Genomic DNA, 27,901 nt, shown 5'->3' on the forward strand with positions numbered 1-27,901 from the left:
AAATAAGGTTAAACACAATAAGAATAAAGTACATTTTAGTTACGCATGCTTTAGAGAAAAGTGGGCATTTTCAAGTGAAATAAAGCACTTGGAAAAGGGCTTTGTTTAGGCAAAAGCATATATAATTAAATGTGATTTCGATATCATTGCTGTTTTTCAAATCTATATCAATCATCTCACAGCAGTCATTAGATCCTTCTTGTATTTATTTGTTTTGCTTTCATTTACCGAGTTTGCTTACTAGGTTTAGTGAAAAATATATTTTTTTTCAGTAGATGCCTATAGGAGCCATTGTAGCATGGCTTTCTATATTATCTTATTGCTTTATTACTACACACGTATGTATCAGGAACATTTCAAATTTTGATACATAGGCTAGTCAAAAAAGATGTGTGTGTGTGTGTGTGTGTGTGTGTGTGTGTGTGTGTGTGTGTGTGTGTGTGTGTGTGTGTGTGTGTGCGTGTGTACATATATATATATATATATATATATATATATATATATATATATATATATATGTATGTATAGTCATATTTATTTATTTATTTACATAATATATAGAGCGGGACTGTTGCATCAGCTGGGAGTCTCATACCAGGGATTATGTAAAGACTATGGCCAGGATTCAGAAATGGTCCAGCCATGAGCTGTAAAGCATCTGCAAAGAAGGTCCTTTAACACAATCACAGAAACCAGCAATTCAGAGACACATTAGCCATGATGGGGAAACATTATCAGCTAATTTGCATGTCTCTGAATCAGTCTGAGATCACTGCAAGTGCTAATAAATGCTTTGCTGTAGTAATCACCACCTAATGTCCATGCAACACATTAGAACAAGCACTCCCTCATTCATTCCCCCACAAACATACACGCATTTAAACACATATTCAAACATGCTCATTCAAACACACACACACACACACACACACACACACACACACACACACACACACACACACACTCATACATACACTTGGACACACCCACATACCTCTCATTTGCTCCTGCAGTCACAAAATGTCCATGATTGAGCCTCTTATAATCTTAATATCCTTGACAGACACAGATGTAGTCAGTCAATAATGTCAGACATTACAGTTTCTGAGTAATTTTTCCTTTGTAGCTTCTTGATGCCAAATTTGTTGGTCTATTAACTTTTTTAAGTGAAGTAAAGTAAGATTTAATTTAAGATGTAAAAAGATTCCCGTGGTGTCTATTGTTCCTAACCTCCCTCCCCAGGAAAAAATCCCTCACACACACACACACACACACACACACACACACACACACACAAGACGCATGCACACTGCACACACACACACACACACACACACACACACACACACACACACACACACACACACACACACACACACACACATATTTACTTATTTAGATTTACTTACATGTGTAGTGCACTGACCAATAATGACCAATTTCAGGCTTGGCCTTGGTCAATGAAAGATACTTACTGTACATCTAGTACATCCACTCCTCACCCAATTGTACCCATGTACCCTTACTCACACACCTAACCTGCATACCCCCTAAATAATCTCTCTAATGCTATCACTCAGAAGACTCACACTCACACGCACACACACGCACACACACACACACACACACACACACACACACACACACACACACACACACACACACACACGCACACATATTTACTTATTTAGATTTACTTACATGTGTAGTGCACTGATCAATAATGACCAATTTCAGGGTTGGCCTGGGTCACTGATAGACAACTACTGTACATCTAGTACATCCACTCCTCACCCGATCGTACCCATGTACCCTTACACACACACCTAACCTGCCTATCCCCTAAATAATCTGTCTAATGCTATCACTCAGGGACTCACACTCACACACACACACACACACACACACACACACACACACACACACACACACACACACACACACACACACACACACACACACAGTCAAATTAAACCACTTGTACCTCTGCATATACTCACACAACCAGGCACAAATATACATACATACATGAAAACACCCAACACTATCTTCTTACTAAACTGCTCAGCACTTACATCTAACACAGCCTCACTTATTGAAAGTAATAAGTGATCCTCAACTTTTGGCTGTGCTAATTAACTCACCTGGTGGGGGTGATTTGTACAGCCAAGTGGTTCTGTGAATTGCTTCTCTACATAAATCTCTTATTGCAGGCATGTTGAAGGTGAGCACATGCCTCATTATCACATGCCTCTGCCCTTGCCTGCCTCATTTACATTTGCGGTACACCAGAGAGATAGCCCACCATGGCACTACACCTCATGAAGGCACACAGCATAAGGTTGTCTCTAAATCAGAAAAGGCTACCACCGACAGTAAAGCGGGTTCAGCACTAGCGTTAATATTTCTGAATCCCAGCATATGTCAGGAAATATTTTGCTTACTAGTTCTTCAAAGTATGCTGATCTCCATATTATATACAACCATAAATAAAAAGAGAAAACAAATCAAGGCCTTTAAATATGAATTACATGGCTTGCATATATAATTATAGTTCTCTTACTTTGTATGCAGCTCATTGAATTTGTTTTGGTTTGTTAGGTCAAAAAACTCTCTATCCACTACCTCCTAATCGTTTTAATTATAATTATGCAACAAGGCTTTAAAAACATGCATCCATTACCTTTAATACTTTGTTTAATAATAAACAACTGCAATCTTCTGACTCATATTACTCCTACCCCATAACAGATTTAGAGAACTTATTTCCCTTAAATTGATAATAGACATTTAATTTAACTGACTCTTAACTGACTTAATAGCCCATTCAAGTGAAATAGATTGGTTACATAGCTTAATAAACACAAATTGGATGTAGCACTACAATAAGAAACTAATATAATTCATTTAGAGCATAATAAATTAAGCAGGGAATTTCTTCATGTCATGCAAAGAAAATACAAATGCAATTCTTAATTTTATAATAGAAGACTTCCTCTATGCTTGTTATAATAGATATATGCAGACAAGAGGATCGCTGTTGCAGCTTTCAGACTTAAAAAAAATGGCAGGTATCTAGTCTCTATATACTTCTGGATATAAAAATGTAACTATTAAGCCAGTGTTTGTCCATCTAACTTTCTTACTTTAGTATAATGCTACTTTGAAAGACGGGTTATCTGAGTTCTCACCAAGATTTTTCCATACACAAACAACCTAGTCTAATAGCACTTTTAAAATATTGCAATGCTCTTATCTTTCTTCTTTCAGTTAGTGGAGGTCTCCATCTTTTCATAAGAAATAGTGCCAACATTTTTCAACAGTCTATATGACTAGTCACATTGAGAGACTATGGGCAGGATTCACGAAGGCTTGCACGGAGTGTAAGAGATGTGCAACACTCCATGCAAGCCTCGCGATCCAGGAACAGCCCTAAACTCCGTGTAAGAGACCAGCTAAAATGTCTGTTACACGGACTGGGTGTGGACATGCTAAATACCTCACTTGCAGCCAAAAGGTATGCAAATGAGGTATATTAGCGATCCACGAAGCAGAAACCAGTCCGTGTAAGAGACGTTTTAGCTGCAGAAATGTACTCAGTTGACAACTGAGTACGTTTCTGCAAATTCCACAACGGAGCCATGTCAGCTCCAAATAAAGGTTGCATATGTCTCAGGCAGCATGCCAATGGCCAAATATGTGGCCATTGGCAAGGTAACCCGATGCAAAAATATTAACAATATAATGTTTAAACCCAGCGCAAATGGGCTGTGCTGTATAAAACCATAAAAAAGAAGGTTATAAACCCACAAATGTGGGTTTCATGCAATACATGGAATGACAATGCAGGGACCAGCAGACCAAAAACAACATGGCCACCGTGTAGTGGTTGCTAAGGGGGGAAGCTGAGTCTAAGACATGTAACTAAGCATTAGTAGGCAATCTCATGTAAATGAGGGTTAGGATACTGAATCTCACAGTCACATAGCAAATGAGCACAGTCTGAGTACTGTAAGAGATACATAAGAGGGAGGAATAGAGTAGGAGATAGGTGACATCACAGGGGGGAATGGTATAAAGAAATGCAGTTCATTGGAGGTCAGTGTAACATGACAGATGACAGACACAGATCATGGAAAGAGGTGTGCCACTAGATAAATCAGGGAAAGTCAAGAAATGGAAGGTGTACACTGTTACTTACACCAAAGTTTCTTGCTGGGCGTGCATGCACACGTGTGCGCACCATGAAGCGCGAGTAGGACAGTGTGCACGCATGTAAGGCAGACTGAGCATGTGGGAGCGTGTTGGGAGATGTTTAACACTGTTTGCACTGGTGTGCGCGCGTGTAGGGCAGGCTGAGCATGTTGGAGGCTGTTGGCAGACGTGTAACAGTGTTTGCGCGGGTGTGCACGTGTTTTAACCTGAATAAGTAGATTCTGAACCGTGTAAACATGTGTGCACGTGTGTAAGCCACTGTGAGCTTGTTTCTGCTGGTATGCACATTGCTCCCCCCTGAGGAAACAGAAAGGAAAAAAGGAAGCAACAGAATTAATAGGAAGCTAGCAGGGATAACTGCTGAAGCTAGCAGGTGAAAACAATTAGAAGCAGGCAATTACACAGGCAGAATAGTAGCCCAGCCCAGCACTTAAAACTCTGCAAACAGTAGTGCAGGATGTTTCTCTTAAGAGACACTGCAAGACAGGAGTAAGCTAATAGAAGTGAAAACTGAAAAAGCTTCACTCAGAGTAGAAATGTTAGGGGCTGCCATAGCTGTCATAATGAGACATAGGCGACTTGCTGAGGGTGGTGACAATGCAGATGGTGCCAGACAACCCACAGTGAGGAGATGGAGAAGAGTGTACAGGCCCAGGGTCACCTACCATGGGTTACATGAGCTGGAGATAGTAGAGCGCTATAGAGTGGACAGAGAGCTCCTGCAGCAAATTGTTAAGCTGTGCAGGCCACGCCTCACACACAGAACCAACAGAGGGGAATCCATCCCAGTGGAAACCAAGGTATGTGTTGCCCTAAGAATACTAGCAACAGGTAACTTCCAGAGACCAACTGGTGATATGATGGGGATATCACAGGCATCACCGTCCAGGGTACTGCACCAGTTCCTGGATGCCATGTCAGCACATGTCGGGGATCATATATATTTCCCCAATGCCCGTGAGGTATTGGCCAGCAATATGCGTCTCTTCCAGCAAATAGCGGAATACCCTGAGGTAGTGGGTGCAATAGACTGCAGGCACATAAGCATCAAAGCACCAGCCGGTGAGCAGGGTAGGGCCTACATTAACCGCAAGGGCTTCCCCTCTATCAACTGCCAGGTCATGTGTGATGCCCAGGGCATAATAATGAATGTGTGTGCTAGCTGCCCTGGGAGTTACCATGATTCCCACATCTGGCATTTGATGCAGCTGTACCAGACATTTGCCAATGGGGACATCCCACACGGACACCTAGTGGGGGATGCAGGTTATGCACTGGAGCCGTGGCTGATGACACCCATCAGAAACGCACACACACCTGAACAGGAACGCCATAATGAGGCACACGCACGTAATGTAATAGAGCGTGTGTTTGGGCTGCTCAAGTCATGGTTCCTGTGTCTAGACACAACTGGTGGAGCCTTGCAGTACACATCAACTACATGTACCCAAATTGTCATGGTATGTGCTATGCTACATAATATGATCTTGCGAAAACAGCTGCAGCGAGACCAGCATAGGGCTGGGCCAAACAGCCCGCCACCATTGCCAAGGCCATCACAAGCAGAGCGTGACTCAGAGGAGGAACAACCTGAGCCTGCCCCAGTAGGCAGAAGGAGGCGTGCCCAGTATGCCCTGGCCTTGGCAAAGAGGCAACGCATAGCACATACACTGGCTCAGTAGGAACCCTGGGAATGATACCCCCTCTGACTCACTCAAATAATAACATGGATGCCTAAAATGACATGACCTGCTCACGAACATGTACAGGGAAGTGTAATATGCTCATCTGACAGAGGCAGCCCTGCAGCACCACCTGAGGCATGAATGCCATGTGTTAAGTAATGTAACACCATGTACTATATGCACACGTGAGCACCCTGACTAACATCCACCCTCACCAAGCATGAAGCCACAAAATGACGATGGGATGATTAAGTGCAATAACTGGCTGAAGTAATGCAGTTAGTCAAAGGGGAGCCAATGTGTTTCAGGCTGGGAAGACATGCGGAGCATGACATGATGCACCACCTGCTAGGGGTGGCATGCACCTATCATGCCATGCCCCATGGATACTGGCAAAGGCTGTCAGTACCCACAGCATGCCCTGAATAGGTAAGTCTCAAAACACAAACCCACCTTCATAGGTTCCACAAGGGATAGGAACCTAGATGTAATGCTACTCAATGCCAGAAGTCTAAACAGCAAGATGTGTGCAGTGTAAATGCACACAGTATGGAGAATGTAGATACCAGTCCTGTAATAGAGAACTGGGTCAAGGCTCACATCAGCACTCTAACACTACCAGGTCACACCTCATACTGTGCTGTACAGCCGCAAAACATGGAACAAGCTACAAAAGGAGGGTGACCAGCAATAAATGTCAAGGATAACCACACCCCCATGTTGGTACCACAACAAGAAGCAGCATGGATTAGCCATGGTCAAATACCAATGGCTAAAACCGCCTCCCAGTATATAGCCTGCTGCAGACTACTGTCCTAATACCAGGAACTGCACCTGGCCTATGTTGGAATACATGAATATATCAAGCCCCCCAAACCACATTATATTGCTTGACTGAAAATACCCAGACATACACCGGGAGCATTATACTAGCACCAACACAGTAGGAGAAAAGTTCCCAGAATCCATAAACCAAAATACCCAGGAACAATGTACCACTCCCACAAGAGGGGTAAGCATACTGGATGTGATAATCAGCAACATGTGTACTGGATGGCACGATGAGAAGTGTATCCCTCACCGGTAAGACCAGACCATAGAGTAATCACACTGGATATACACATCCCGACCCCAGTCCCTGGCCAGAATACCACAGTGAAAAACATGTGTAAAGCATAGGTTGCAGCCCTCCAAACTGATGTTGAATCCACGAAATGCCCTGTGCAAGTGCAGAATATGGGACACACCACAGAACATGTTATACAAGCATTCCATGAACACAGCCAGGAATGCTTGGAGTATGCAATCACAAATAACAACAACACACAATGCCATACACGCAGGCATCTGGCATGCTGGACTCCAGCCATTACCAAACCATGCAAGAGAATGAGGAAGCTACCACATGATAGAGCAAACATAAAAAGGGAAGTAATCACTGACCAGTAGTATGGCAATAACATATGTCCACACATACAATCCACTAAGTCCAGACACAACAAGTAGAATCTGTGAATCCAGAGGCAATGTGACACCTGTCCCAAGTACACAGACAACCACAACACCCCCCAATAAATACAAATATATGTGATAGATGCAACCATGTATCCAAACCAGAGGTTGAGCTCCACCAACTCAGTACTGTCAAAACTAGTCAGGAGGAGAAGATAACCACATACAACACAAACCCAGTCCCACATAGACCTACCACAACTGTAATCCAAACACATAAACACAGAAAAATATTCCCGGAGGCCTTAATTACAAACACAACACACCAACAGAAGCCTCCAAAGCAGATCACAAGCAACCACAACCTCCAAACATAGCACATGCAACGAATAGTACACAAAGCTGGTGTGCCAAACAGTCACAGGCCAGAAAGAGAAACAACATGCCTGATACAGTTGTAATAGGTGTCTGTATAGGCAGACACACTGCTGTCCCACTCACCAGACTGAACAAGGGAAAGGGTAGAGTAAGCTGCCTGTAGGCTGCCACAAAATGCCACATGACACAAGTACGCAGGTCACCCCAAAGCAAGCAGAAATATGATGCACTCAATGTCCATGCTGGTGTGAATGACCTGAGATGTGCCTCCCTGGTCAACATGAAAAGAGACATGGATGATCCCTCTGAGTATGTACCCCAGGCCGGTATGACACTGGCTGTGTGCAGCATCCAATTCTCACCAAGAATGATGCCACAGTACAAACACAGAATGATCATGTTTAACAGCTGGCACAGTTACAGCTGTCAGTCCAAGAGGGTCTAATGTCTGTCTGCTTGAGATGTCAAGCATGACAAGCCATGCTGCTGTTCCAGGGATGGCTTGCACCTGTTACCCCTGTGTGTCTGTATACTGGATAAGGCCTTTGCCACCTCCATAGAGCTGTATGTAGGCAAGGCCAAAAAGTCTACTCACCACCCTAGAAAACATAAGTGGTAGGAAAAATAAGGGTAATGCTGACCAATGCCAGATGTGTAAACTGCAATATGCATGCCCCTGAGGCACTTCCCATTATGGAGAACATCGATGTCTGTGCAGTGACAGAAGCCTGCTGCAAGCCTAGTGATAGCACACCAGCACTACTAGGTTATACCACATATCATCTGTTATGGCCCCAACACCTGCACCAAAACATCAAAGGAGGGGGAGTATCCATATGCAGCACAGATACCCATATGGCCAGGTAACTGACAATGCACAAAGCAGCGGAGACCACCCATCTGCACCTAAGTGTAGTCCAAACTGCCGTACAGTCTGTAGTATGCGACAGACCCCACTCTCACACACAAGAACTCCACCCAGACATCCTGAAGACACTGGACAGTATGAATGTCCCACCAAATACCAGACAAAGTACACACAAATTACCACATAGGTGGCAAACCATTATGTATGCAAGGAGTAATCAGGGACCTAGGGACACAAGTCGACAGTAATGTGTCATGTGACACTCACAATGCCAATGTGGCTAGGAAGATTGTCAATATTGGACACCGTATCATGAAAGGATTCACATTTACATCAACAGAGGTCACTATGCCGCTGTACTGTTCCCTTATCAGACCCATAATCTAGTACAATGACTCATATGGGATGTACCGTACGTGACACCTGCAGCGGTTCGGAAGACCTCATAGTTACCCCACCAACAGGATAAAGGGTGTGAAATATATGTCATATGCTGCCTGGCTGTAGACACCCCAGCTGAATGCAGTCACAGACTGCATACACAGAGGCATTGTATGTCTGTTGTACAAGGCCATGTCCAACACAGGAGTAATGGACATGCTCCACCACAGGAAATCAAAGCCATTGGAGCTGTGAGAGTGACAGATGTCAGCCTCAACACATAATGAAATAAGATGTGCTGGAGGGACAGATACATAACCCAGAGGCTCCCCACACCCAGAAACAGGATTCCAATCCATGTTAGGCAGAGCCCCTCACTGACACCCCTCAACAGGAATATTGCCAAGTGGATGGATGATCGTACATGTATACTGGGGGTCTTCACTCTATCACGACCAGACAGAGGCACAGTGAAGAAATTCATAAATGGCCATAATAGAACATAGCAAGGGGTGGCGAAAGACACACAGACTCTGGCTAGGCTTACTAATGCCCTAGGGTGTATAGCCTAGTATGAACCCATGAACCTATGAAGATACAAAATGAACAGGACACTAAGGATAATCACAAGGCTTACCCAACTGATGGTAGGAACCATGTTGGGCATCCACAGATATGCTCCGAATCACACAGATATTACAAACAACATACCAAACACACACACATATTGCTAACATACAACCTGTCAGGTGCAGTGCAAACACCCCCCCCCTCCCAGAGTGCAAAATATCTATCCCAGCAGACTGATGGTCCCCTGACATTGCAGATGCTGAGGTAACAGCCATCATCTGGAAAGCAGAACACACAGCAGCAAAGGTATGTGATGGTGTCCTGGGCTGAGGCCAACATGGACTCCAAGAATAATGGAATGCCAAATCACACTACTGCCCAATGTCAGCCTTACCACAGGATATGTACCCAAAGAGCAGTGTACAACAACAGTGGTCCATCACAACAAAGGTGTTGCCTGAATGTATACTGCAAACTACCACCCCAGGATCCTGACAAGCTTGTTCTGCACAGCTATGGAAAGGATCAGTATGTACCGCAGACAGAAGGCTATTGTGGACCTACTGATACTGGACCCTACACAGTGTGGCTGTCGTAACTGCAGATCCTGCCCCTAAACATGTTTGACCCATTTGAAGCAGTCATTAAGGTCATTGATGAGGGCAATGTGGTCCACACAGCGTAGCTGGACCGTGCACATGCTTCTAGACAATACCGTATGAGTTCAGTATGGATATGTTCACCAGCTTAAATATATACCCCTATGTCAGTAGAGGGCTTGCAAACCAGACCAAGGACAGAACTGACATGGTCAGACATGCCGCATCCATGCCAGACTACAAAGCAGATATGAGTGGCATCCCACAAGGCCTGGTCTTGCCCCCCCCCCCCATTCTGTATATATGTCCCATAGGTATAGGCCAACATGGAAGGACTGTGACTGAACATGTATGCAGAGGAGTACAAACAGCCCACCATATCCAACCCCCAGCTGACACAAGCAACCCACAAAAGGGCCACCTACAAACAGACAACTGGAGCCATAGCCATGTCAGCAAGCTAATTGCAGAACTGTGTATAGACAACCACCGTGGATATACAGTAAGTGCCCACAAATTACCACACAGATGTTAACCCATGATGTACCTAACATGTAATGTGAGACCTGGGTACAAAAGGTGATAGATATCCTCCACTGGACAAACATGTGGCTGTAGTGTTCACAGAAACATATACTATATACCCACCCAAACATGAAGGTTGGCAGATGTAGATAAGGGGAAGTCACTGTGGCTCTGCAGTCATCCTCCATCAGTGTCACAATTGACTACAATAGCCCCCTGTGGGATATACTGCAGCAGACACCTCCATCAACTGTAAAGTCCACAACAGTACCCCACCAACTACCCATGGATCAACTAATCCATAGTCCCACCAGGGGCGCCAATATCCTAGACCTGGTCATTACCAACATGGGAAATCAATGCTCCATACCTATGGTCACCCCCTCGTTAGTCAGGTCTGACCATAAGCTAATCACCCTTAACATCCACATCCCACCCCCACCTCCCAGTAAAGAAACCACCATAAAAAACTTCTCCAAAGCCAACTTCATGCTACTCAAGTCAGAAGTGACAAACTTCATAACACCCATGCAGACGGGAACTGAAAGTTCAACTGCTGAATCCTACACTAAGGCACTGTAAGAGCACATCCACTCATGCATGAATCGTGCCATCCCAAATAGAACCAAAATTCTCTCATCCAAAAAAAGGAAGCCAATCTGGTGGTCCCCTGCCATAAACAAACTTTACAACAAAAGGAAGAAACTTTTGCAGAAAAGAGGAAAATCCCAGGATGCAAAAAACTCCCTTACTAGCCTCAGTAAGGAACTGAGATGCCTCATAAAATCCTCCAAAGCTAGTTACGAAAATAAAATTGCCAAAGATTCCAAAGACAACCACAAAGCATTCTATAACTATGTCAAGAATCTAAATGGCAATGCTCAGATCTGCTCTGAGCTAAAACAGAATGGCATTAAATATACTGATCCAAAGGATATTGCCAATATCCTGGCAGATCGATTCAGTACCAACTTCACCCCCCTCACCCCTAAATGGCCCATCTCAATACTGGAAGATTGCCAAATTCCAGTAATAACGGCCACACAGGTACAAAACGCACTCTCTAAAGCCAAGAATACAGCATCCATGGGACCAGATGACATCCCGGGCTGTGTACTACATGAACTACAATATGAACTGGCACCTCACCTAAGTGTCATGTTTAATCATAGCCTCACCTCAGGTTCGTGCCCACTGAGTGGCAGAGCTACAGTTATCCCAATCCACAGGGGATCCACCTTGGATCCCGGAAACTACCGTCCCATCAGTCTGACAAGCCTTATCTGCAAGGCCATGGAGCGTATTATCATGGAACTTATAAACAAAGACATTGGCAACCTTCAAACACTGGACCCCACCCAGTTTGGGTTTGTGAAGGGCCGATCTTGTCTCCTGAACCTGATTGACTTCTTTGAATCAGTCTCCAGAGCCATGGACAAGGGTAAGGTGGTCCACACAGCCTATATAGACCTTGCCAAGGCCTTTGACACCATCCCCCACTCTGGAATCATAGATAAACTTACTAAGTTGGGCATTAATCCCTATGTCACCCAATGGGTTGCTAAATGGCTTACTGATAGAACCCACACTGTAAAAGTAGCCGACTCCAAATCTAGCTCCAGACAAGTGACAAGTGGAGTACCTCAGGGTTCAGCCCTGGGGCCGCTCTTGTTTGGCATCTACTTCTCTGAAGTACAGGTCAACACTAAGGGACTCTGGCTAACAAAGTTTGCAGATGACTGCAAACTGGGAGCCATTATTGAATCCCCAAATGATGTGGATACTCTACAAAAGGGCCTTACAGAAACAGATGCTTGGTGCCAGAGCCATGGGCCCAAGCTCAATGCCAAGAAATGTATTGTTATCCCCTTTGGGAAAAAAAAACATGTATCCATGAATTACCATATAGGTGGCAGTACACTAAACACAGAAAGTGTGATAAGAGACTTAGGGACACAGGTGGACAGTGGTCTCACCTTCGATAACCACATCGCCACAACAGTCAGGAAATCCTTCTATGTGGCACACCTCATCACGAAGGGCTTTTCATCCAGAAAAAAGGAGGTCATTGTCCCACTGTACTCATCCCTCATTAGACCCATTATAGAATACAACGCCCCATTTGGTATGTACCTCTCAAGACATCTGCAACAACTGGAAAGGCCTCAGAAATACCTCACTAAAAGAATCACTTGCCTAAAGCAGATGCCCTACGCTGACCACCTTAAAAAACTCCAGCTATACTCTGTCGCATATCGTCTACTCAGAGGCGAGCTCTGCTTAACATACAAGGCCATGTCAAACCCAGAGCTGTTGGACATGCTACATAGAAATCCCAATCCCTCAGAGCTACACGCTCCAGGGATCTAAACCTTGTCATCACAATAAACAAAACATGCTGGAGGGATAGGTTCCTGACCCAGAGACTCCCCCGACTCTGGAATAGATTGCCCATACATGTCAAGCAGAGTGCCTCTTTGGACCTCTTCAAGAGGAACCTTGACGATTGGATGGGAGAAAGAATTCACCCAGGGATCACGTCAGTCACCCTGCTAGACAGGGGTCCAGGAAAGTAAATAATGTGGGAAGAAATAGCCAGGGAATTGTTATGGCTAGGCTTGTATAGGCCGTAGGGCTGATAGCCTAGTACCAACCTATGAACCTATGAACCAGGAGTAGCAAAGAGCATGAACAGATGCCATGTGTTGCCTGAGTAAACAAACTGCAGCCCCACACACTGTCATACTGCCCAGCTACAGGCAAGCTGTGCCTGATGTATGAAGCCATGTCCAACCTGGAATCAATGAACATGCTGCACCTTGTACAATCTGAATGGCAGTGAGCTATGCACATGAGAGACCTGAACCCCAGCACTGACATACATAGGACAAGCTGTACAGAATGATCCATAACACAGAAGGCACCCCCACTCTTCAGTAAACTCCTGGTACAGGTAGCCAGAGAGTCACTTATCGACACCGCTCAAGAGGAATCCTGATGAGTGGATGGGAGATGGTAGGCTAACCCTGGGTATCACTGTTATGTCACAGGTAGACGGAGGCACAGTATACTAACCATGACATATGTCATGGCAAACTCCAGTTACAATGTGTGTCGAAGGACAAACACACCCTGTGACTAGCATCAGAAATGGCCTAGGGAACATCGCTAGTGTTTGCCAATGTCCACCCATGTTGTGGAATACACTAGCAATGTTGGACGAGCCTGGTGTAGGTAGTCCATATCTGAACATAATGCAACATGGTCATATGTGCACAACTGGCCCCTACACAGTCTGTTGTCTCACTATGAAGATGTCAAGCAGTCATAGGACTAAAGCCCAGGATACTGTCCACCACAGTGAAAGTACTGAACCAGTACACTATACGGTACTACAGTGTTAGGTCATTATGAAAGTATGTTGAGAACTGTCTGCAAAGTATCCCATGCAATCCCTGCAGGCACAGTATAATCCCTGTTGTGGCAGACACGAAGCAGTTGGCCAGTTAGTACACAACATGACACCCAACACACAACCATAAATGTGAGATATTGTTGAAGTTCACACACACCCAAATATGTGGTGGACTTCAGAGTGCAACATATGGAAAGCTCACACTGGGCATGCTCGCACACTTGGATAAATGAGGCATATGTCAGACAACATGCCATGGAAAGGCTGAACTGGGCATGCTCACACACTTAGGCCATATCTCCATTTAGCAGTTGGCCACACATATCTGGTATTTGTACGTGTCAGTCCAGGAACCACCAACAACACAGCAATCTGCCCAGTGCACACAGTAAATGACTACAGAGACATAAGTGATATAGTGGATCACCGTCATATGCAAACATCTTCCACAGATACACAAGTTGGTCATAGGAACAGGGAATGCTATGGCAATAAAGACCTGCAAACAGTAGAACAGCACAACAAATATTGTGCATCCGACAATTGAACATATGGGTGTAGAGGTCAATACTAGGCTTGTTGCCCTAGGGATTGACAGCTCAGCCAGAGCGTGCTTGGCATCTGCATCCCCAGTACAGCAGGCCACTGAGCCACTGTAAAGTAGGTCACAGAAGGCAACATGTGAGGCTAGTGAGCTGTGCCTCTGTCAAGCAGGGGCACCGTGGAGGTCCCAGGGATTGAATGTGCTAAGCCACAGCCATGTTGTCGGTGTGTGCTGGGAGAGGGTTGCTGAGGATCTCTGACAGTAGGTGTCCGTCAATAACAGACTGAGGGGAGCCCTATCTGCATTCTCTGGACAATTCCACTGTCAACACTGTGTTGTAATGATTATGTGTGAATGAAGTGCCATGCCGGAACTGTTCACAGATTTCCTCCCTCTGTGGGCTACAGCTCTGCAATGTATTAGCTCACTCTGTCTGTTGTACTGAGCATATATGGCTGGTGTACAGCTGACAGGTGTCTTGTTGTGGAGCAGTCATGGGTATATGTGGGATAGCATGATCAATGCAAACCATACACATGCTCATAGAATGCAATTGTCAAGGATTATGCTGAGTGGCCAGTATAGTCCCCCAACATGGGTCCTCTGAGGTTGTCCACTCCAGTCTTCACAAGTGTAGAGTCTGTTTGTGCTAAATACAGTTTGTTTGCAGTGACAACCTTGCCTTGGGGTGGAGATGGGATATGGATGTCCAGGGAAAGTGGGGTATGGTCAGATATCAACAATGGTGGTCTACCTCTGGTGTGGAACAGTGAGTACCCACGTTGCAGATGGACAGGTGCAATATGTATTCCCCCATGTGGCTGTGGTGTGTGGTTCTGCCATAGCACATGGACCCACAAATTGTAGTGGCTGTAGGGTAAAGTGGTGGAGGCCTGAGTAGTTCTTACACACAATATGCCTGTACCTGATGTTAACAACTGCAATGGTGTATGTGAACACCTGCATATCCCGGCACTGTTCCCAGGGAAGCTAAGTGTGTGTCCTGGATGTGGGTGTGGTGTTCTGGACTGGTTGTGTTGTGTGTTACAGGTCCTGTGGTCATAAAGCATGGTATAGAACATAACCTGCCAGTGCGATGTGCATATCTGACCCTGACGTAGGTGGCTGCAAATGCATATATATGCTATCCCCCACCTGACAGGTAGTACTACATGTACATACCTCTGTAGAAATAAAGATGTCAGCACCCTATTAATACTGCAGTGCAGAACAGATGCCCAGTAATTCGGAGAGTGCGCTCTGCTAATGCGTCTCCGTCAAGTGTCATAATATAGTTAGGTAGGGGTTTGAACCCTGCAAATGCTCAGTGTTTGTGTGTGTGTGGGTGGATAAGTGGGGTTTGTGTGTGTGAGAGGGAAATGTCCCTTTTGGCAACTGGGAAAACACACTACAGGATGCACATTCCCCTTTCAAAACACTGATGATGTCAGCACCCTATAAGTAAAGCAGGAGAAGGAAAACCTCCCAGTAATGCGAATCGCGAGCTCTGCTAATGCATCCGTCTCAAGTGTCATAACATAGGTAGGTAGGGGTTTGAATCCTGTAAATGCTCTGTGTGTGTGTCAGGGGTTAGTGTGTGTTCAAGACTGTATGAAAGAAATATCCCTTTTGCCAACTAGGAGAACAGACTACAGGATGCACATTCCCCTTTCTAAACACTGATGATGTCAGCACCCTATAAGTGCAGCAGGAGAAGGGAATCTTCCCAGTAATGTGAATAGCGCGCTCTGCTAATGCGTCCGTCTTGAGTGTCATAACATAGTTAGGTAGGGGTTTAAATTTTGTAAATGCTCAGTGTGTGTGAAGGGGGTTAGTGTGTGTTCAAGACTATATGAAAAAAGTATCCCTTTTGCCAACTAGGAGAACACACTACAGGATGCACATTCCCCTTTCTAAACACTGATGATGTCGGCACCCTATAAGTACAGCAGGAGAAGGAAATCCTTCTAGTAATGCGAATGGCGCACTCCGCTAATGCGTCTGTCTCAAATGTCATAGCATAGCTAGGTAGGGGTTTGAATCCTATAAATGCTCAGTGTGTGTGTGGAGGGGGTTAGTGTGTGTTTAAAACTGTATGAAAGCAATATCCCTTTTGCCATCTAGGAGAACACACTATAGGATGCACATTCCCCTTTCTAAACACTGATGATGTCAGCACCCTATAAGTACAGCAGGAGAAGGTAACCTCCCAATAATGCGAATAGCATGCTCTGCTAATGCGTCCGTCTCAAGTGTCATAACATAATTAGGTAGTGGTTTGAATCCTGCAAGTGTGTGTGTTTGGATGAGGGGGGTTAGTGTGTGTGCAATTTTGTATGAGGGAAATGTCCCTTTTGGCAACTGGGAGAACACACTACAGGATGCACATTCCCCTTTCTAAACACAGATGATGTCAGCACCCTATAAGTACAGCAGAAGAAGGGAACCTCCCAGTAATGCGAATAGCGCGCTCTGCTAATACGTCCGTCTTGAGTGTCATAACATAATTAGGTAGGGGTTTTAATCCTGCAAAAGCGCAGTGTGTGTGGAGGGGACTAGTGTGTGTGCAAGTTTGTATGAAGGAACTATCCCTTTTGGCAACTAGGAGAACACACGACAGGATGCACATTCCCCTTTCTAAACACTGATGATGTCAGCACCCTATAAGTACAGCAGGAGAAGGAAAACCTCCCAGTAATTCGAATAACACACTCTGCTAATGCGTCTCTCCCGAGTGTTATAATATAGTTAGGTAGGAGTTTGAAACCTGTAAATGGTGTGTGTTTTGATGTGGGGACTCTGTGTGTGTGCAATTCTGTATGAAAAACATGTGCTTTTTTGAAATCAGGAGATTGCACTACATGATGCACATTACCCTTTCCAAACAGTGATGATGACAGCACCCTATACATACAGCTGGAGAAGAGACATCGGCCAGTACTCAGAATAGCGCAACCTACTACAGCATCACTCTCAAGTGCCATAACATATTTAGGTAGGGGTTTGAAACCTGCAAGTGTGTGTGTGTTTGGATGTGGGGATTTTGTGTGTGTGCATTTCCATATGAAAAACATGTTAGTTTTGGCAATCAGGAGATCACACTACCTGATGCACATTACCCTTTCAAAATACTGATGATGTCAGCACCCTATAAGTACAGCCAGAGAAGAGGAACTATCTAGTAATCCGAATAGTGCGCTTTGTTAATGCGTCTCTCTCACGTGTCATGACTTAATTAGGAAGGGGTATGAATCCTGCAAGTGTGCGTGTGTGGGGGTAGTAGGGTGTGTGTAAATGCAAGTGTAAGAGAACAGAGCCTTTTGGCAAATACAATACACCTGATGCTGCATATTCCCCCAGTAAACACAGGGGATGTCACCACACTATCAGCACAGCCAAACAGGGCTAGTTGGCCAGTAATGCCAATAGTGCGCTCTGCTACTGGGTCTATTACCATTGTCAGAGTACAGATAGGTATGTTTTGGTAACCCACAACTGCCACGTGTGGTTGTGTCACACATTATGACCTTGTGTGGGTCTTTGTACATAACAATGCATGCCATTGCCTAAACCAGCAATGGCATTGCACACATGATGTATGTGTGTGACACATACACATAAATACCTGTGACCTGCAGTAGTTGCCATGTCTGACACATGCCTCGAGTGGATAAATGGTATTTGCAATGTATACCAATATGACTGTGTCTTACTGTGCAGGGGCCGCACGCGGTATGTGTCTATACAGTGTGGGTGTATATGGTCAAATACCTACAGCAGGGGATACACATCTGGTCTGGGCCATATAGTCTACATGTAGTTGATGTATAGGTGCTGCATGTTCCCACCTGTTGTGGGAGTGGTAACATGTCATTCCACTGCAATTCAGTGACCACATGCTGTGAACCCTTCAACTAGGGTGTTGTAGCTACAGTAATGCTCACGCACAATGTTTGGCTGGATGCAGTCCAGCCATATAAAGACAGTTCTTGAGACTGTCATATTGCCAGTGTTGTTATGGAGGATAGGTGGCCTTTCTGTGTATGGGAGGGTTGTGTGTGCCAGGCTATGAACCAGATGGCAGTCCAACACAGTTAGCTGCACATGATTAGGCCCTGATGCTTTGTGCTGTGCCAACAACCTGGAGGTGTGTGTATCTGTGGTGCCTTGGGATACCACCCCCCTGTCCATGTGTGTTACATGTGTAGGGGACAACAGGCATGGTATGGGGCATAACCTGTCAGTGATGGGTAACACCTGTGAGCCATGAATCAGGACTCTGGTACTGCACAGACATTGCAGTTCACCATGCTGAGGACAGTGTCCAGTGCATGCATCTTGCAGTGTACACTGCTGGTGTTGTGTAGCAGCACTGTTAGTGTCCTAACCTGTGTGATACCCACGGAGATGGCTATGTAAACCGTGTCCTGCAGCATAAGGCAGTATGTGTGTATCAAGGAGCTTTGCCAATATACATCGGGCCATGGGTGTCACGTGCAAGATGACCCTTGCACATCATTGTGGATTCCCTAGCATGTAAGCACACATTGACAGCTAGCGGATACCCTATGAATGACATTGAAGACTGAGCAGAATGTAGACATACAACACCCTTCCCACATATAGTGGTAGCATACCTGGTGAGGGTATGGTGGCAACCAAGATCAGGCTCATACTGGCCCATGCCACATGCTGAGAGAACCATTCTATGTTCCCTATCATGTAGTCCAGGGAGGTATGTCTCAGGTCAGCTATAGTGGCATGGTCAATGAGTGAGTCATATGTGTCCATGCCACTGACTGACCTGTATGCATGTGTTCTGTGGTGGACCATAGTGCCCCTGAGGCATATCACTGTGACTTTCACCAAATACAGCCTGTTGAGCAGGACCCCAGTGCAGCACCCAAGACAGATACCTGACACGTCTGTAGCAGGTGTGTTGTGTAGCCCTACAGGCTGTGAGTGTGTGGCACATGGGATGTGTGTGCCATGTGTGGCATGTGCTCTGTTCCGACAGAACATATGCCTATGTGCCAGCTGCGGAGGTATGTGATGCTCCGGCAGGATGCTATTCCGAGTCCCCACGTATGCCCCAGTGTGTTCAGCATGCTGTCAATGCGTGTCTATGTCTGACTTGTATTGTAGTCACTGTAATATTTTTTTATTTATTTATTTAGTTTACATTTGTTGACCGGGATAGTCCGACTGGATGCGTGTCCATTTTCAGCGGAGGCCCGGGGAGAAAAGCTCCAAGGGTAAGCAGATACAGCATTACATAATACCAGCATTACATATTACAAACAGATTATTTACAGAGATTACATAAGTAAGCAAGTTAAACAACTTCCACAGGTTAAATTTAGTCCTGAGCACAAGTCAGGATTAAATTAAATTACACAGTAAACTGTTTAACAGATTTGCACACATTCGAGTTAGCCAGGCTTGATACATTGACATAGCCAGTTAAGTGACAAATGTTGTTTGAGTCTAGTTTTAAATTGACCTAAGGTGGAAAGTAAGGTAATATAAGCTGGAAGTGAGGTCCAGGATCTACTTACAGAGTTTGCAAATAGAGAATCACCGGCTGTGTTATTTATTTTGCTAGTCTGAATTAGTAGTTTGTTAGAGGATCGAAGCGGTCTAGGATTGTTATAGAGGATGATAATATTTTTAAGTGCAGGAGTATTGTCTGGATTATAGAGGATTTTATAGGCCATAATCAGTTGGTTATACTGGATTAGGCTAGGTAGTTCAAGCTAACCAAGCTGATTTAGATTGATGCAATGATGTGTCCTAAAAGGCAGCCCAGTGGCAAACCTGGCAATGTGGTTGTAGCAAACTGAGAGTTTGTTAAGGACAGTCTTGTTAAAATTTGAGAGTAGAGGGGATGCATACAGAAGGGTTGAAAGAAGGTGAGAGCGAGCTATGGCAATTTTAGCTGGAGGGGTTAGGAAGGCTTTTATTCTGTAAAGTGACCCTAGTTTTTTATTGATGGTTTTGATAGTTTAGTTAACATGTAGGTCAAATTTGAGATTATTGTCTATGATGACACCTAATAGTTTTGTAGATGGGTCAGGGGAGATTATTGTGCCATCATTTGATTTTATGGTAAAGGTGAAAGCGGTAGACCTACGTGTTGGTGAAAATAACAGCATTTTAGTTTTTTTGGGAATTAGGATCAGACGATGTTCAGAAAGCCAGTTTTCTATTGTATTAAAGGTGGTCTGGGTCGCTGACCATAACTCTACTGGAGATGTGGCTGAGCAAATCAGAGTAGAGTCATCAGCATATTGGATACAGCTGACTTTTGGGATGACAGTATAAAGGTCATTAATGAAGATGGAGAACAGCAAGGGCCCTAGTATAGAGCCTTGTGGTACTACAAGGGTGTTAGGTAGAAGGTTAGAGAGTTTGTTCTGCCAGAGGACAGCCTGCTGCCGACCATTCAGGTAGGATTGAAACCATTGGAGGGCTCCAGTATCTAGACAGAATGTTTGCAGGGTGTGGATTAAAAGTTGGTGATCAACCATATCGAATGCCTTGAAAAAATCCAAAAAGAGGGCTGAGGATATATAAGTATTGTTGCGATTATGGTTTATGGTGTTAGTAAAGGCTAGGAGGGCTGAAGTAGTGCTGTGATGAGGACCGAAGCCATGCTGAGTGTCTGCCATAAGGCGATTTTGGATTAGGTGGTGCATGAATTGTCTATGAATACATTTTTCCATAATCTTTGCAAGTGGAGAGAGTATAGCTATTGGCCTATAATTGGAGAATTCAGTAGAGCTGCCTCCTTTGTGAAGTGGGACTACATAGGATATTTTCCAGATGGTGGGAATTTTAGCTTCTACTATGGTTTGATTGATTAGTATTGAGACGGGGTAAGCAATAGCATCAGCTGATTTTTGTAGGTACTCGGCAGGGAGTTGATCAGCAGAAAGTGTAGTGGGTTTTAATTTTTTGATCAAGGTACGGATAAGTGAAGTGGCGACTGGTTGGTAGCTGAACGCAAGTAGGTTTCTAGGGGTGCTACTTTCAGGACCAGGGGAGCTAGGAGGTAGTTGGCTAGCTAGGGCTTGAATTGTCTAGTAGCAGCAGGGATTGGAGTTGAAGTTTGTCCAGGATGTAGTATATATGACATGCCACCTGACAGGGTATGGCATTACTGGGTTCAGAGAGCTCAGTCCCCAAATTGGCTGTGTGGTGGCATCCCACACGTGTTGTACGTTCCTGGCCAAGGGTGATGGCTGACTGCATACATGTGGCAGCTGTGACATTGCCACATGACTCACATAAACCACAACTGGACCATAGAGGTGATTCACAGGTTACCTTTGCACATGTTACCCTAGTAGTGTGATTGCCATGGTGAGTACCAACACATAGGGCCAATGGGGAACAACATACTGAAGGTGTGTATGTGGGGGTGTACTGCTACTGTTTCATAGCACTGGCATATATGACTGCACACATGGGTAAATGCCAGGTAAGACATGTGCAATGTGTCACAGGCAACGTACATGTGTACAGGACAGACAGTGATGTTCTGTCATGTGTAAACTTGACATACGTATAAATGCGCTATGCAGATGTCACTAGGAGTCTACAGAAGCACTGTAACTCTGCATTGCAGGTGTAAGCAGTGTTCCAGGGAACCCCAAGCGAATATGCATGCAAACAAAGCTACAGTAAGCAGGGCTGGAAGTAGTGCATTGTACAACAAAGAAGGGGTAACAAATAACAGTAAGTAACAATGCAAATATGTAGGCACTATCAACATGTACCCAGGAATACACAGCGCAGATGCCCATGGTAGAACTGATATTATGTCATAGTTGATTGTGATTTGGATTACATTGGTACTGCACACATATCAACATGCACAAACATCCACATTGCATAGTCTTTGTGGGCAACTTGACACCATTACTGTACATGTCCACCATTGCATATCACTACTTGTGTTATCTTCCCCCCTGTGCTACCCATGTATGCGGCTATCTGTTGACATCCTTACCACCGGCATGCAATTATGTGCAGCTGTTACACTTTGGTACATACTATGGGTGCAGATGACAATTCTGGACATTCATACGGTTACTGCATCAGGCATGCTGGGATATACACACAGTCATATCAGCACACTGTACTGTTACCAACATGATACTACTAATACACTTCTATGTAGTCACCCTGTGCATCAGCAATGTGTTTACCTGTTCCCGCAATGATGTTGGAGATTGCAGGAGGTGGCACAGTGTCATCATATGCACAGGGTGTGAATTAGGTATGCCTGAGTCTGCCACTGATACCACCAATTGACATGTGTGTGTATGTGTGTTGGTGAGGGGCAGCAGTACAGGGTGGGGCACTGTTGGTGCAGTGTGTGCGTGTATGTGGTCACCCTAGGTGTTAACATTTCACATGTGTGTATGCATGCACACAGTTTCACCTCATGGCTGCCATATACAGGGGTTTGTGGACAGCCACAGACTGCACCTGGCAGGTCATACAGATCAGTGTCTGTGGGCACGGACACAGTACCTGTGCCTGACAGGGGTGCTACGGACAGTATCCAGTACTAAGCCAGACTGGGTACTGTCATCAGAAGTGGGAGTGTGTTGACTGGACACAGGTCCCTGTAGGGACTGTCCAGAGCCATGTGCACGTGGTCTCCTGGGGCGGTCCGATGACAGCACAGACCCAGCATTGCTGGGGCTGCTGCTGGCACTATGGGGGTGTGTGCGGGCCTGTTGTCATCCACGCCGACTGCCAGCTGCTGCTGTTGCTGGCATACGGCCACGTCGATGCCGCAAACGCCCACCATTGCCCTGGCTCATGGACATTTGGTTGTGGAACTGCTGTAATATGTCCCCACAACGTCTGTCTATGACATCGGTGAAATTACGGATAGCATCCGCGATGTCATGCATACTGTCAGTCATGGCTGTGCGACATGCTCTCAGCTCCCTCAGACCCTGTCTGGTGTACCGTTCCATACGTGACTGTGCCTGCATGACAGCCCAAAAACATGGCTGAGGTTGACAGACCTCTTTGGGCACGTCTGCCAGAGGCAGTACGCCCACGGATGCTCCCACGAGAACCCATGGGCAACTGTCTGTGTGGTACCATCGCAGGACCCTGCCCATGGCTGCTGTGTGGGGACACATGTGCCACAGGTACCACATTACCCTGGTCAATGCCCACTGTATCCTGTCCATCACCTAGGGACAATGGTGACAAAGGATGTACTGGCAGGATGACTGTGCACAATGATGGGGTTGACAGCTGTGTACTGTCAATTGGCTGACCAATGGCAGACCCTGACACACCTTCCTGTACCATTACACAGATATCATCATCACCAGTACCTGTGGCACCAGATTCAGGTTCCCTGCTGCAAGACACCAGAGCAGCACCAGAACCTGTGGGAGGAAGACAGGAAACACAGTTTATAGTCTCCACACATTGTTACCAGTGATGCACTTATGCACACATGCACACATGCACACATGGACACATGCACACATGCACACATGGACACAGGCACACATGCAGGCATGCACACGTGGACACATGCACACAGGCACACATGCACACATGCACACAGGCACACATGCACACATGCACACATGCACACGTGGACACATGCACATGTGGACACATGCACACATGCACACGTGGACACATGCACACATGGACACATGCACACATGCACACATGGTCACATGCACACATGGACACATGCACACATGCACACGTGGTCATGTATACACATGCACACATGCACACATGCACACGTGGACACAGGCACACATGCACACATGTACACATGCACACATGGGCACAGGCACACATGCACATGTGGACACAGGCACACCTGCACACATGCACACATGCACACATGGGCACAGGCACACCTGCACACATGCACACATGCACACCCCGCAGTATACACACAGAGCACTACTGAGTTACACTAGTGTTACTAGCACTATCAGGACTATTATAGGTATTGTTAAACACACTCACCAGCATGGATGGCCTGCCTTGCTGTAACCCCAGAGGGACCTGCAGAAATGATGAGATTAATGTCAGTGGGCACAACTGTGCCATTGATACTGCATATGATACAGTGCAGTAGTACACCAGTTGCCTTTCACACGTCAGCTGCTGATATTGCCAATATCACACATGCACAATTACATACTATGATGACAGATACATACCACGGACACACCTTACACATGCATAAACTAACAGTGTACAGAACAGTCAAGTGTACATATGGCATATTACCTGCATGCTCCATGTCGGCTGCTGTGTGGATCCAGCCTCCATCATGATGCAGGTGTACTGCTGTTGCTGTTCCGGGCTGGAGCCACAACACTTAGGAGTAGCCCCTCCAGTCTGGTGAGGGGGGGATGTGTGGCCACCCCACCTCCTGTGGAAACCTGTTGCCTGTCAATATCCAACGCACTCTGACGGACACTTCTGATTAAATCACTGCAGTGATGTTGTACCTGCTCATATGTCCTATTATGTGTGCCAATGTCATTTACCCTACGGACAAGGTCTTGCCACAGTGCAGCCCTCTCCTGCTGATTCTGACTGGTGCGGGAAAACAGTATGTCATACACCCGCACCAGGCTCTGGTGTATCTCCTCATCTTCCGCTGCAGAGTAGGCGGGATTACGCTGACGCGCCATCTCCCTGGAAGAGAACACAAACAGGATATCAGCAGACTATGTCAGCAATATATGGCACAAATACTATACATGATACTCATGTGTAGTGATATACTACTACTCCCGTATGTTGCATGTGTGTGTGTTGTGGTGGATACACAAGTACATGGCCAGATATCAGTGCTCAGCCAACACCTGTGCAACAATACCTGCCACATTCCACACAACATAGTAGCATGCCCCATCGGTCAGCACACACTGACAGGTCCAATGCACAACCTCACTCTGGGGGTTCATCCCAAGGTACTGTATGTGGGACGCCATCCACTAGTGTGATGTGGACACAAGTTACTCGGCCTGGATATACATATCCCACCACCAGCACAGTAGACTACTTTGATATGTATGTGATTAGACAGTTATTCACTTGTTAGGACTGAGATGGTATCCATGCAGCACACTGGGCCAGTGGAAGCCACAACCCACACTGCTGACCCCTTTGCAAATGCTTACCACAGACATGCCACAGATTGCATGGAACTTGCACACACATTTCTAACCCAGACCCTATGCACAAAGGTTAGGCATCCTGTCCAGTGGACCCCAGACAGAGGCAGATTGTATAACAATAGCAGGAGGCTACTGCAGGACAGAGCAGATTCACATTAAGGGAAGGCATCTGTGGTCAGCACTGGTACTATGCTACAGTCTCTCATAACAATGGCCACGGCCTACTCTGGGAGGGCAATGGCCACAAACACTATGGATAACCACAAGGCCTTCTTCAGTTATGTTACACATATGGACCAAATGCCTCAGATATGCTCTGTGTTAATACACACCTACTTAACATTCACCAAACACACAGATATTGGCAACACTCTTGCAGACAGGTTTGGTGCATGTATCCCCCCTCCTTCTCCCCCACCAGTTGAAATACTTATCACAGCTGTATGTAACCTCCCTATCATCTCACATGTCCAGGTGAGGGCCACCCTCAGCAAAGCAGAACACACAGCATCACTGTGACCTGATGGTATCCCTGGATGTGTGCTACCTGCACTCCAAGAGGACATACAACCGCATATAAGACTGATAATTTATCTTGGCCATACTACAGGATATGTACCTGGACACTGGCATACAGTAACAGTGGTCCCACACCACTAGGGAGGCACCTCTACTGATCCTGGGAACTACCACATCATATGCATAACCAGCCTGGTCTGCTAAGCTATGGAATTATTCAGTATGGGATGCATATGCAGTGATATCGGGTACCTGCAGACACTTATTCCCAGCCAGTTTGCCTTTGTGATGGGCTGATCCTGCCTTTTGAACCTGGCTGACCTTTCAAAGCAGTCACTACAGCCATTGCTGAGGGCAACACACAGACAACTGCTGCCAGGATCATGGCCTAACACTGACTGACATGTAATGTATAGTCATCCCCTTTTGGTGGAACTACGTACACACAAAATATCACATGGACATACCTATAGATACAGACCTATGACACATTTGGAGTGTTCACAGTATGCACACTATTAACCTGCTACTTTGCATTACCTGTGTTTGTCGCAGCTGGTTGCGTTACTACTGCTTCTGCTTACTGCTGCTACTGTCACTGCTGACAGCTTAGAGTCACAGTGTGTAGCGTGTTTTTTTTTTTCTCTCTGTCTTGGTTTGTCTCTCTCCCTCTGTCTGCTTCCAGACAGTGCAATGAATGTATTGCATGTGTGGAGTGTTAGTACAGGATGCTTTTGTAGGTATCTGCATAGGTCCATGTGATGGCCTCTGCACCAATTGTAAGCCAGCATTTGCTAATTGCATGCAGCCAGTTGTGTACTGATTGCAGTTCTCACTGTGATTTCAGGACAGTGCTATAAAAGGGTATGTGAGATAGGCGTTGCCCTTTCAGATTGTAAGAGCGGGGACCATGCTGGTATGCTATGGACACTGTTCTGTGAGTGTAAAGGTTAGTATCTCTCTCATGATTCAGGCTGTGTTGTAGATTCACATTTCTCCATTCCTCTCTCCTGTTCCCTGTAGTAAGTGTGTATGCACAATGACACCTACAACTATATATAGATATATATTTATATATATATATATATATATATATATATATATATATATATATATATGTAAATATACATACATTTATACATGTACATTAACTGACATTATTATCTACAGCTAACAACTAGCATGGCTGTTTCTGTTCACACACTACTATTATGGGAATCCAGTAGTTTTGACAGTAATTCTAAATGACATGCTTTGTGTACTACACATCCTATATTCCCTTTACATTCATCCCTACTATTGCATGTTATATTTATTTTAGCACAATGTTCTTGTATAAGTGTCATGGCTTAGTTGTAAGTCATGCAGACTACTGTTTCCAAGGTCCTGGGTTCGGGACTGACAGTGGGATTTTATTTTGCTTTTGAACTGACTACAGGACCTGTCAATCAAAGTGACTAAGGCACTTTTAAGCAGTTGTAACCGGGTTAGCACTGGTTTGCATGGAGCTCACGCATGCGCACTGGCGGTTAGCTCCACGCACACACGCGCACAC

Source organism: Protopterus annectens, chromosome 3.part1 (assembly GCF_019279795.1).
Source record: "Protopterus annectens isolate FY-2018-M chromosome 3.part1, PAN1.0, whole genome shotgun sequence".
In the NCBI taxonomy this organism is placed as follows: domain Eukaryota; kingdom Metazoa; phylum Chordata; order Ceratodontiformes; family Protopteridae; genus Protopterus; species Protopterus annectens.